Source organism: Heliangelus exortis, chromosome 22 (assembly GCF_036169615.1).
Source record: "Heliangelus exortis chromosome 22, bHelExo1.hap1, whole genome shotgun sequence".
In the NCBI taxonomy this organism is placed as follows: Eukaryota; Metazoa; Chordata; class Aves; order Apodiformes; family Trochilidae; genus Heliangelus; species Heliangelus exortis.
In genome coordinates, this window is record NC_092443.1 from 2,383,475 (window position 1) to 2,397,105 (window position 13,631).

The window sequence follows — 13,631 nt, forward strand, 5'->3', positions numbered from 1 at the left end:
CACTCCCCGCTGTTGCTCATTATGTCTCCATGAATTCTAAAAGAACAAAAAATGTAAAAAAATTCAAAGAGTGACCCAAAGGCATTACCTTTGCCCTTCAGCAGAGCAGGCAGGGTGGGATCCCCTCCTTTTCAGTGATTCCAGCAGCCACCTACAACACAAACCATCAGCAGGTGACTCGTGCAGGTTTGTCAGGGTCTGTGTGCTGTAACCACAGTTTCCAAAGAACTCTTTGCAGTTCTCCAAAGGTCTCTCGTGTATCTCCAAGGCAACAATCCAAGGCCAAGGGAACAGATGAACCAATTCAAGGAAAGATTAATACAACCTGTTGTGGAGATCAAAAGCCCAGAGTAAACAAATTCAAGACAATTCTACATTCCTTACCATACAGTGTGTGTGCACTGCGGCCCCCAAAAACTCACAACTTTTCCACCTGTGCCAAGGCCAACTCCAAGGAGCTTTGCAAGCCTCAGGGTTGCACTGGGGATGGGCTTCTCCTTTCTGTTCAGAGCTGGACACAACTGAAAGGACACAGTCTGTCCCTGCCTCCAAAGGGAAGAACGTGGCTCCATTACATCCTGGTCCATGGGGACACCACCAGACCTTGGCATAAGGTGATGAAATCTTGTGCTGCACCATCTTGCACCCGCCTGTATTTAACTAAAACAGCACAGGAATGAGAGCTGGTGGGATTAGACACACAACAGGCTGGAAGGGAGGAGTATCAACAGTGAGAAGGGATTTGGGCAGAGACTGATGAGCAGGTTTCACTTGGATGAAGTTCAGTACACAGCTCTATGCATGATTCACTCTGAAAGGATTGCTCATCTACTCTGATTTTTTTACATCTTCCAGAGAGCTGAGCAAATTGTACCCCAGACAAGAGAGTCAAACTCTCTTGCAGCAGGAAGAGTCCTGCTTCCTCTTTCCCAGGATTAATTATAAGTGAGAGCAGAAACCCTGCTGTGTGCTTCATCCTTCCACTAATGAAAACTCCTGTCAAATAGAAAATAACCACAGCAGAAGGCTTACAGCCCTAGTACAGAAATTGTATCTATAGAAATGTCTTGTGGCCTAAGGCTTCCTAGAAATAATACAATCATTATTATATTCTACAACTTCCTCAGAAAGTTGCTCTGAATCTCTTAATGGTTTCCATCCTGAAGGGTGATTTACAGCAGAGCAGACCTGTGGCAAAATGCTTGTGTGCTGACTTTGAATCACTTAGATCAGCTGTAACTGGCAGCCTGCAGTGCAAGACAGAGCCCTCACAGAACTCCACAATCCCTATGGAAAAAGCCAAGTGATCCTGTTCTGTTTCCCATTCAGCACAACCAAAATCTGCATTTACCTTACTCAGTCAGGGCATGGTTCTTTTGGTTTTCCCTCTGTCTCAGCCAGGAGCCAACGTCAGCTGCTGTAGAAAAAAAAAACACAGGGTGGACAGTTGTAGAGTAACTTCCCCATGGGAGAATATACCTCCTCATTCCATGAGGTAGGAGCTGGTTTCTGCCCTAAAGCATAAAAATCCAGTTGTGTCTAAATCAAGAATGCCTCATCCCTGCACTGACTTCATCTGAAACAGCCACAGGGAAATTCAAGCTGCAATCAAGTGAATAAAGCCTGAGGACCCAAAACAGTCAGCAAGAAGATCAATAGGGTTGAGCTGTCATAAATGAGAGGGGGGAGAGAACACATGAGTAGCTCTGGCAGTTCTCTGTAATCCTATGGATGATGCTGTGTTATCCAAAAATAAGGAAATGACCTCAAACAGAACAAAGAGACATTGGGTTTCAACTACAAAATTTTCATTTCCCCCTCTTTTGTTTAAAACCTGCTATCAATAGAGATGTTTTCATCAAATTGGTTTTGAGAAGAATAAAGAGGTTTTCTGATGAGAGAGGAAGCTGGAGCCTCTCTGGAAACCAGCACCAACCTCACACTCATCACCTCTCTAAGCTGAAGCAGAGTATGAAATCCTGGGAATGGGAAAAGAATAGGAAAACCCAGGAATCTTGGTCTTTACTCCAGCCTGGGTTAAATGTGATTAGGGAAACCCAAGAGCTCTCTCTAACTCACACAAACTGATGGCAGAGTCCCCTCTGTGCATCTGCTTTAAGGCATCTGGTGTCATGCAGTGCAGTTTTGGGAGCTCTGCTTTCAGTGAGAGTTTGTAGAGTTTCCCAGGTTTTTCCCCAGTGCCTGTGGACGAGTTGGCCACCTCACAGGGTACCAAATCCACCTCTGGCCTTGAGATTGCCAAACCATTACGTGGAAAAAGAATGTCTTCACAGGTGGGTGCAAAATTTAGGACAATCTCATCCTCACTGCACCCTCACAAAGCCACTGACCCCAGTTCCTCTCTACTGCAGAGATTTGTTGCTCTTATTTGCTATGCCCCTTTTTTTTTTATCCCCAATTTGAAAGCAGATTCAAGTAGTTAATTACTGCTCCTTGTTGCTGGATCAGGTAAAGGTTGCTCTTTTGCTTTGATCATTTGTGGCCCACGAGCCTCAGGCTCTGTGGAAAAAGGAGATGCCATTAAAGCATTTCTGTTTGCCAGGCTATTGTTTGTCCTTTTCAAGTCTGCAGGCCCAGCCCATTCTTTGGGACTGAATTCTGGCTGCTTGAAGGACAACCCAAAATGACTATTTCAGGCACTAAAAAAGGAAACCATGTAAAACAGAGCTGATTAAAAGGAAGAAACAATTCTTCCAAAAAGCAGTGAATTGCTTTCAGCTGGCTTTAGCACCGAGCCTTGCCTGCAGTGAGAATCAGATACCAGTTGCCTGTTACTGCAAGTATTTTCATCACCCATGACTTCAGTTTTTCCTGGTGTGTAACTGCAAAACAAGGCTACTGCTTCTGCTCATCCTGCCTTGGTGATTTTTCCTTTCAGAAAGCTGACACCACTGCACTTAGGGCAGCTTTTAAAGCTCAGACTCTTTCTTACTACATCTGCTTGGAAGCCCTCAGACAGCTTTGGTTGCCTCAATAGCAAGAGGTTCAAGAAAAATTCAAGCAATGTGTCTGTCTCACACCGTGACAGTTTGTGTTGTTCAAAAGACTCCAGCGAGTGTTGGGGACGTGCTGAGTTTTCAGCACCCTCAGAAAAAAGGAGATAATAGGGAGATGGAGGTGAAAGCACTAAAGTTTTGCCAGGCAAAGACCTGTTTTCTCAGTGCAACACTTGCTCCCAGAATACACAGAAAAACACCCCTAGAAGAATCTGCTTTTCTAGTTAGCACCTTGGTTTGCTCTGTCAAACCCTTTTTTGAAATAAATTAGAAAAAAAAAAAACAAACCACCAAACCAACAGAAATCAAAGGATCCAGCTATTTGATGTAGGATCCTTGAAGAAGTATCTCAAAATACAAGAAGTATTTCTGAGAAAGTCAACGCATCCCTGTGGGGGATCAACCTGCCTGACCTCTCTGACAACTCACAAGCAGATCACTGGCTTACACAAATATATCACTTTTTTTTTTTTTTCAGTCTAGGTCTAAAGATCAGCAGTTGTCCTAAACAACACTAAAGCCAAACCTCTGCAGAGCTGATCTGGGTATTTTAGCAACAAACCCCACTCTCTTTTGAAAATGCCATCTCATTCACTTCAGTCTTTCCAGCCATGAAAACCACAGCCTGCTCTGGGGGCAAACTCTGCCAAATAGTTGTGTCAGCCACAAGACCTGCACTGACAAAAGAGGAGAAACCTCCCCAGAATGGAAAACAAGGATAGACAAACCCACACTTCTCCTCAAATTCACAGAAGGTGCTTTACAGCACTTTAAAGCAATTGATTTTGCAACACCCAACATTCTGTCCAGATTTAAACCAACACAGAATTTTGTTTCTCATCTTGAAAACCACACAATGACCACGGATGTGGCAGGAATGCAAGTTCAGGGACATGTTTGGGTTCAAGGTCCCAACCTTCACTTACCAGCATCTCTTTTCTCCTCTCCACGTGCTGTGAGCCAGCTGCTATTTCACAGTTCAAAAATATCTCACTTCACCCCGCCAAAGGGAACCATCAGCTGCTTCTGAATGCAGTGAAGCTGATGAGAATAAGTGATTTTTGGAAGAAATGAAGGCTCTGCTGTAAGCAAGGAGGCTGTGGCTGCCCCTGGGAAGCTGGCTTTGAGCTGCAATGGGCTGAACTCAGCCTGGGCAGTGTGTGAGTCCTGAATACCTGCAGAGAGAGGAGGGACAACTCATAACCAGGGGTGCAGGATTCACTTCCAGAGCCCTCAAGCAAAGGCTGCTGTTTGGCACATCTCCAGAGTTGCAATATTCCCCTTTATCTTGGGCAATTTATGAAATAATGCTCCACTTTACCAAGCAGGCTTTTTATCTCATGACTAGATTTGTCCCTTCTGTCTGACGAGCTCACACAAAGTCCCTTTTGAGTTCAGCCTCTTCTTTAATTATTTAACACCGTTCCTAAATATTTCAGTGGGTGCTCTGTGTCTCTGCTCAGGAAAACACAGCCTCATCCCAAAAAAAGATCCCAAGTCACCCAAGGTCCTTCCTTCCCCCTGCCATGCTGGGGAGTCCTTTGGGAAGAGCTGCGAGGAAGGGGATGCAGCTTCTCGGGGGGCTGGGGGGTCACTTGGCGTGGGGCACAGCTCCCCACGGGAATAAAACACGGGCAGAGGGAATGAGACGGGAAAAAGCTGTGACACAGCGCGGGGACAGCAGCCCCGCAGCTCCCGGGAATGCTGCGACATCCTCCCGTGTCCCCACTAGAGGGAGCGACAAATCCAGCTTGGGAGCAGGAGCTGGGCGAGCTCCAGCCCTGAGCATCCCCCAGACACATCCCTGGGATGTGCCAGACCGTGAAACCCACCCCACATCGGGTGTCCGGGGAGCTTCGAGGGCTGCGTCCCACGGGCAGGGGTCTGGCAGCTGCCAAGCGCTGTCCCCGCATCGCTCCCCCGAAGATAAAGGACTGGAGAGTGGGGACAGAGCTTACCTGCTGCCTGGGGGTCCCACACCGACCACCCGTGCTCAAGGCATCCAGGAGATGCTCCTCCACACGAACTGAAGCCCATCACCTGCTGCAGGGCCAAAAGGTCGGGGGGGACGTGGAGGTGTGGGGACACGGGGGTGAGAAAGCTGGAGGGGATGAGGAAAGAGGGGGAGAAGCCTAGGAAGGGAATGAGGAAAGATGGGGTGGGGGGGTGACAGAGCAAGAGGGAGCGAAGGGAAGGGGCCACAGTGATGAAACAAATCTGTGTTGCAGAGAAGTTTCCTTTTCTGTCCTCGTGGTTCTCCACGGCAGGATGGAAACTGCAGTGACAAGGAGCCCAAGTGTCCTGCGTGGGAACACGAAGCAGAACCAAGGTGCTGGGGCAGCCCAGGGTACAGATGGGGAAGTCAGAGTTGTCCCCTGGTGTGGCTCCAATCCCCTTTCCCAGCTCTGGCGCTCAGCAAGGACAGGGATGAATCTGCATCCTGGGCTCAGCAGACAAGCAAGAGAAATCCCCCGTGGGTAGGGATGGAGTGTGGGGGGGTTGAGGGTGGGAAGGAGCCCCTGACCTTGCCTGAGGTGTGTGTGTCCCTCCTGGCTGTGGAGGAGAGACAGAGGATGCCAGGGCTGGCAGGGACTGCAGCAGGAGCACAGCCAGGGGGTTATTAATAACCTGCTGAGTCAGGGGGGGCTCTTGGGTTTCAGGATCACAAGACACAGACACCGAGAGGCTCAGATGGATCTCCCCATTCCTGCTTTTCACACTGACAGGGACAACTGCTCAGCTGGGTGGGGGCTGCAGCCAGAGGAGGGCACATTGGGGCCTTGCTCTACCTGCAGGGCAGCAGCCTGGCCCCATCCTCATGGTCACTGCATCCAGGAGAGCTGCAACGTCCAGAAAACAAGAGTCACCCCAAAAAAATCAGGCAAGGAGGGCTGGGGCAGAGACAGCTGTGTCAGGACACAGTAGCTATCCCAGCCCTGTTCCTTATCAGCATAATCAAATAACAGCTTGGGGAGAAAAATGAGACCCAGAGGATTTGCTGCCAGTCCTGCTGCCTTGCAGGGTCCTCTCTGCAGCCCCCAGAAAGGGTCTGACTGAGGTGAGTGTCCTGCTGCTACCCAAAGGGATGCAGCCAAGGACCTGCTAAGATGCAGAGAGGATCTGGAGGATCTTGCAAACACATACATTGCAGTTTCTAAGGGCAAGAGTTCTGCAGGGCACAGAAAACTGAAGGATGGGCCAGCTCTAGCTAGGAAGGAAAAGCACCTTGTCCAATGTTTGCTGCCACAGGGTCACCTGCATTTCCATTGAGGCCCTTGGCATCATCACACGGGCAGGCTGAGGGCTGGGGTGGCTCTTCCCTATGCATCACTGTGGAAAACTGCTCAGTGATGTGGAACAGATTAACTTGCAGCTGCAGCAGCCCGTGTAGCAGTGTGCACTGCCAATGCAGTTTCTCTGGCAACTACAGTGCAGGAGCAGCTGGAGCAGCAAAGCCACCCCTGAGTCTGAGCCTGGCCCTCAGCAGTGCTGTCAGGGCAGGGAGATGCAGGGACCCCTCTCCCACACACACAAAGAATCATAGAATTTTCAGGGTTGGAAGGGACCTTTAAGATCACCCAGTTCCAACCCCCCGGCAGGGACACCTCTCACCAGCTCAGCTTGCTCAGAGCCCCATCCAGCCTGGTCTTAAAATCTTCCAGGGATGGATGGGGCTTCCACCACCTCCCTGGGCAACCTGTGCCAGGGTCTCACCACCCTCATGTGAAGAACTTCTTCCTATCTTCCAATCTAAATCTCCCCTCCTCTAGTTTGAATCCATTACCCCAGTTTTATCACTCCCTGACATCCAAAGAAGTCTGTCCCCTGCTTTCCTGTAGCCCCTTCAGATACTGGAAGGCCACAAAAAGGTCTCCTCAGAGCCTTCTCCTCTCCAGACTGAACAACCCCAACTCTCTCAGTCTGTCCTCAGCTCCCATTTGGGTGGTTTGTGCCCTGGGATCCAGACACTCACATCCAGAGCTCTTTAGGGCCACTCAGCCCATTGCTGGCGGGTTTTTCCCCTCTGTTTTTCACTGCTCCCACTCCCCTTTCCCTCTGGGTCCTCTGGGGAGGGAGAGCACTCTCTGTTTGCTCTGCCCAGGCTGGCACTCAGCACTGCCTTCTATTTTTCCACCCAGGACAGGACCAAAATAAGCTCATCTCCCCCCTCCTCAGCAGCTGTTATGGCCATCACGACAGCCACACCACTTTCCCTGGCCCCTCCACTGTCACAGCCCTAAAACCCCAGTGTCTGCAATTGCTGTGGCTGTAGCTGCCACTTGCAGGGGCTGAAATAAGTAAAGTGCTGAAGCTCTGCTCGACTTCTGTGTCCCTGGAGAGGGCTCATCTCATTCTATCAGGCTGCCCGAGGGCCTGAGCCCCGTTCATTTCAATTACCCAGATAGCTCTCCAATCCTATTTACCTTTATGGATGTGTTAGCATCTTGCACTGCTTCCCTCACCAGTACAGATTAAAGGGGGAGTGAGGAACCCACGCTGGGAGCTCTCACACCCTGACTGTTAACCCTCACTGCACCCCTTGCCAGGCCAACCCACAGCAGGGTTTTCCCTGCAATGAGCAAACTGGGACACAGATAAAACCCCATCAGAGTGACCCCCCCAGAGCAGGGAGCAAGCAGCACCATTAACTCCCAGATGAGCAAGAAACTCAGTCTATGCCTTTCCTTTTAAACAAACCCTTTACATTCTAGGTGATGGATCTTTGGGCAGATAAAAAGATGGAAAAGCCCAGGAAGGCTGTAGCCCTGCAAGTCTCCTTTTTGACTGGGTGCTCTCCCTCCCAGCAGGACCTGTCCTTAGGTCCATGGACCTCACTTGGATTTTAACAATCATTTACCATTGCAACACATTCCAGCACTTAAATAATCTCCTTGAGAGGAGAGATAAGGTATCAGCCTTCCTGTTCATCTTGCCAGTCTGTCTGCAACAGATAAGCACTGCTGGGCAGCAGGAAAAAGGTTATCTAGAAAGGAAGCTGAGCAACGCTTGCTGTTATTACAGGAGGCTTTGAAAAAAAAAAAAAAAAAGAAAAGAAAAACCCCACCAGGAATCCCACAACCCATACAAGCCCTTCCCTGTAGGACATGATTGATGGTTGGAGTCCAGCCCTGCCTTCCTCCTGGGCTGGGAGGCATCTTCCCACATGGCAGAAGGAGAGAGCTGTTGGGTTGGTGCTGATCTCCCAGGGAAGGTCATGACACAAGGCAGGTGCCCAAAAACCTGTTGCTTTCCCTCTTGCTCATCAATTCCTGCCCTGCTGCTGCTCTGAGGAATTGCAAAAGGATTTGGCCGAGTGTCCTTGCTGCCCCTTCAGCACATTCTGAACTTGTTTAGGCTGAGGAGTCTGCAAGAGAGAATTTTCTGCCCCAAACTGGGGCACTGCTGTTCTGGGTTGCACATGGAGTCCCTGGAAACCAGCACCAATCTCACACTCATCACCAAGGAGCAAGAGTGAAAAGGAGGTTCTGAACATCCCCAGCCCTTCTTAACCCAACTATCACCTTGCTTTGGGAGCAAGGAAACAAAGCACCCTGGGGAGAGTGTAATCTACAACCTTGTGAAAAACATGCCTTTCCTTTTTGGATGACTGCTTGTTACTTTGTCTTCTGGCCTGTGGTTTGTTTGCAGGTGATGCATGTCATCTAAAAGTGAAAAAAAAAAAGAAAAATGTGAAAAAAAGAGAGCAGCCATTTTCAGTGAAGTTCACAGACCCCCTTTCTGCCTTCTTATGATCACTCAGGGACAAAAGACCCCACAGCCCAGCAATGCTGGCTCAGGAAATGTCCTGAATTGGGGACTGCAGAACAATAATTGGAGCAAATCCTGCCAGGAAGTCCTCTGAATCCACTCAGCCACCTTCTCTGCCCTCTGGACCTGCCACCTCCCTCCCAAGACACCCTCCTCACGCTCCTCTATTTTGCTGATTCCCATTAATCCATGGTTTATATAAGCCCTGGCTTGCACTGGACACAAAAGCAATGCATCACCATGCTACTAATACACAACTTGAAGTTTAGGATTTAAAGCAAATTAAAAAAAAACCCACAGTCAGAGCAAACAAATCATGACAAACCAGCACTGGCAGCTCCAAGGTGCAAATCCCAGCAGGGAGAAGACATCAGTGCTGGGTGCATCACAGCTCCTCAGAGGGGACCTGCACCCAGAAGTCAGAGGCTGATTCCTTAATCATCAGGTGTATTTAACTACTGCACAGCTCCTTGGCTGGAAGGAAACATCACTGAATGCCCAGAGCACTTTGGTCTCTGGGCAAGTGTCCTGCAAGCATCCATCATTTCAGCTCTCAGCTTCTCTTCCCCTTGCTCTTAATTTAATTAATCTCTGCAGGTCTGGCTTCCCAGTGCCAATGGTCTGGCACAAGGCTGCTGGTCCTTGGAGAAGTGAGAAAACCAGTGAGGGGTCCCTGGATGTGGAGGTATCAGAGGGATGGGGACCCTGCAAGGAGAGCACAGTTTCTGGGGAGACAAAGCTCCACCTGTTAGGAATTTGTTGGAAACACCAACTGGGAGCCATCCCCGTGCAATGCCCAGGTCCCCAGACTTATCCCCATCTTCTGGAAAGTCTCAAAGTAACCACACTGTAAAGGACATTTCCAAAGGTCCTGTTGCCCCCATTCAGCATCTCCCTGCTGCAGCAGAGCTCAGGTGCTGCTCAGCCTGGCTCAGGCTTCAAGAGGTTAATGGTTTTCAAGTGATTTCTGTGATTAACTTTTCCTAAATCTCCAATTCTTCCCTGCCTTCTATTAAAAAAAAAAAAAAAGAAAAAAAAAGAAAAAAAGAAAAAAAAAAAAAAAAAAAAAAAAAAAGAAAAAAAAAAGAGAAGGAGGTGGTATTTACAAAGGATTTCACTCAAATAATGAAATAAATGTGATCAGCCAAGGGACCTTTAATCCGCTTTGACTCTTGCATCCTGGGGAACCAACACAGAGATCTTTGCTGCCTTTGAGTCCCAGCAGGGGAGGGAATGAATCAACCCCTTCCCTGCTCTCCTGGGGGCAGAGGCCACAGCCCCCTTTCAATCAGACATTGTATTCAGAGATAGGAACAGCACCAGGGACTCCTGGAGAAAAACATCTGCTCCCACCTTGCAGCCAACGTGTCCATGTCCAGGCCCCCAGCCCACTGTGCCAAGACGAGAACATCCATGTCTTTATTTCAGGTGTCAGTGGCATCAGCTGTGTTCAAACATCTTCATCTGCAGCATCACCTGCCCTGACAGCACCTCCCTGCTCCACACCTGTGAGTGAGAGGAACCTTCCCATTTCTTTGGGCTTTGTTCAATATATTCAATTTCTCACCTGGAAATGACAGGGTTAATTACTCCTTTAATGGAAAAACTTGACTGAAAATCATACAGATGACTCTCCCTAACTGAGGAGAAAAACTCTGAGCCCCAGCAACCAGTTTGGGGCTGCTGGGGTTGCCCTGCTCCACTTGGCTGCACTGAACCCATCGAGCCCACAGGTCCCTTCACCCTGCTAAGAACCCTCCCAGGGTGAATAAAATGGGTGAATTTTCCCCCAAAAAAGCAGGATGAGGTGAACCAGAGCCACACCTGGACTACCCCAGGCAGACTTTGGGTAACAGCCTTCCTGATTCCCTCCTGCCCTCAAATCCACCAACCTGCTCTCTGGGTGCCAGCCAGCACCCACTCTCCCCTCTCTGCTTCATCCTTGGGCGTGGGGTCCAAGCCCAGAGAGGAATCCCCAACCCAGCAGCCCCCCAGCAGGGAGGGCAGCACAGCCCTGATGTGGGAAGGGATTTTTCCCACATTCATTCCAGCACAGCCCCAGCTACAACAGTACAAAACCAGCTTGTTGGAACAAAACACCAGCTTAGGCTGGGAAGGGGGGGAACTAAACACTCCAGCTGTGATTCTCACAGATGCCCAAAGATATAATCCAGATTTGCTGCTTGCCCTGGCAACACCCCCCCCCCCTTTTTTTTTTTTTTTTTTTTAATAAATTAAAATGTCTTTTTGTTGCTGAGCATAATCAGCATTAGGGCAAGGAGAGGAGGGGCCTTTCACTGTACACAGCAGAATCACAAATTAAATCACCACCACTGGGACTCTCCTGGCTGCAAGGACACACACAGTGCTGATGGCAGCAGCCCCCCAGAAAAGCCTCTCGGGGGGGGCTTTTTTTTTAAATTCATCTGATAGATGAATGAAGGGATGAATGAATCTGATAGAGGAAAGGCAGAAGATGCCCCAGTCAGGGGGACGGAGGGGTGTGATGCCTTGGGAAGGAGTTGTTCTCCCCAAGCCTCACCCTGACACCTCTCTGGCTTAGTTTAGGGGTTTGAGGGGTTCAGGGAAAACCCTCACATTTATGGGAAATCCTGAAGGATCTCAAAACATTTGGCTTTTTGCCTCCCCACAGCCACAGGGGTGGGCACCTGCCCAGAGCAGCCCCAGTGTCCTGCCCTGGCTCACCTGGCACCAAACCTCTGTGTAAGCATCAACACCAGCTCCAAGGGAGTGGAAAATGAGACACAAAAATCGGTGGCCTCAGCCTCTGGTTCACAGCTAACAAGTCTGGGAGTGCAACACGGGAGGATAAATCCCTCCCAGCACAGCTGGCAGCAGAATGGATGGGATAATGTTACTTGGAAAAGTGTCACTGCAAGCTGAGGACAGTCCCTGAAGGTTGTACCCTGGTGGTGGAAGAGCCAGCTCAGTCTCTCACTGCTCCCCGTGAGCTCCCACAGCCCCAGGGCATCCCAGCTGGGGGTCTCCTGCCTCCCTCTGGGGGCTTATGGCTGACCCAGCCACAGCCTGTCCTGCTTGTTGGGTGACAGGGACAGAGGACACAGGCTGGGTACCACCATCCCTCGCTGTTGCTATGGAGACAGAAGCTGGTTTGCCTCACAGCAATGCTGGTTATTACTAAAAGGTACCCAGGAGAGGGGGACGAGGGGTGCCATGCAGGACCCCTTGCCTTGCAAAGCTCTGCCAGGCCCTTCCTGGTGCTTCTGCACCCACATCACCTTCAGGGGCTCTCCCCAAACCCTCCTGCAGTGAGCAGCCCAGCTCTGGGGACTGAAGCACTGGGAGTGAAGGGGTTCAGGGTGCCAAGGAGGAAGGCTCCCAGGAGAAACCCTCTGTGGGAGGGAGCCCTTACTTCCCCCGTAAGTCACCCCAGCTCACCTCTCCCTGCCCTCCTGCCTTGCTTTGCAACTGAGGTTACCTTCCAGAGCAGCTTCTCCAGGCCACACTCTCCTGATTACAGCACCAAAGACCAAGATCAACTCCTCCAGCACCATCCTGGATATACCAGGAGAAGATGACAGAGACCTGAAGCCAGGGACACGGCTGTTGATGCATCCAACCTATTTGCAAAGGTTCAATAAAACCTAAAGTTACAGAGTGAGAGTTTTGCACAAAGCAGGCGAGGCAAAGTCTTCTCCTGCCCCCTGCCTCTTTACATACCCACACCTCCAGCTACACAGAGGCCACCAGAGCTGCAGTTTTGTGCCTCCATCCTTCCTCGAGGTGAGGATAAACTCTGCCAAGTGTAAGAATGCCTGGAAGAAAGAAGGAAAAAGCAGCACAGCTCACTTCTTCAGTTAAGACATTGCAGGAGAAGGAGGTTGGCAAAGAGAAGCCCTGATGGAGGCCAAGCCCAGCAGCACATCCCCTCTCCCACTGCTCCCTCTTTGAACCAACCCCCCCCCACTGCTCCTCCTGCTGCTGCACCCACCCACCAGCCTGTGGGGACACCCAGTGAGACCCAGAGCTCCCCCCTCTCCCGAGCACACTCGGTGACAGCCAAGGGACCAGCTCACCCTTGGGAGCCCCATGGGAGCCCCATCTTTAAAGGACACGGGTGCCCTCCTCACCACGCTTCTGCTCCAGCTTGGAGCTGGCAGCCTGGGAAGGCAGCAGATCCCAGGGCTCTGTGCTGACATCCCAGCTGGAGACAAGTACCAGGGATAGATTTCCTGCTTAACTTCTTTCCATATTAATTATCAAAGTGCAACAAATGTTAGCAGCTTGCAACAGTCATTATCTGAATGTCTTCTCCTCTGTAGGAAGAGGCTGCCCAACTTCCAGGTATAGATGAGAGCACAAGACTCAGCTGGCTGCTCCCTGGCCTTGGATTTTGCTCACATGGGATGGGCAGGAGGAGATGGGATCCCTTCCTTCTGCAGGATGCATCCAACCAGGGAAGGCACCAGGTCTGGTAGTATCCATCACCTGACAGACACCAAACTCTCTTCTGGAGACAGAGAAACCACAGAGAACTGGAAGTTTCTGTGCAAAGTATGGGATTTTCTTGGTTCTGAGGGGGGATCCATTTCCAGAGACACCACACTGATCACAGCCACCACCTGGCTGGTTTCAGGTTGGATGGGTGCCAACAACAGAATGCAACAGCCTCATGTCTGGGCATCACCCTCTAGAGCAGTAATCTCAGACCAGTTCACAGACATCAATTAACTCAGCCTTGTAATGAAGGAAGGTCAGAAGCCCTCTCCTCGTTTCATACAAGGTGAGACACAGAAAGCTCAGTACTTTGCTCTGTAATGAGGCTGCAGCCAAGGGAGCAGGGACAGGGGTACAGGCTCTGCT

General features: G+C 50.2%; 1 long non-coding RNA gene across 1 annotated transcript; it reads right to left on the reverse strand.

Annotated features, from left to right (window-relative positions):
* Positions 1 to 9,921: 9,921 nt before the first annotated feature.
* Positions 9,922 to 13,631, reverse strand: LOC139806383 (uncharacterized). The gene is made up of 2 exons (XR_011730229.1): positions 12,247 to 13,631; positions 9,922 to 10,353 (listed from the first exon to the last, which is right to left on the reverse strand). It is a non-coding gene; the product is annotated as an uncharacterized lncRNA (long non-coding RNA).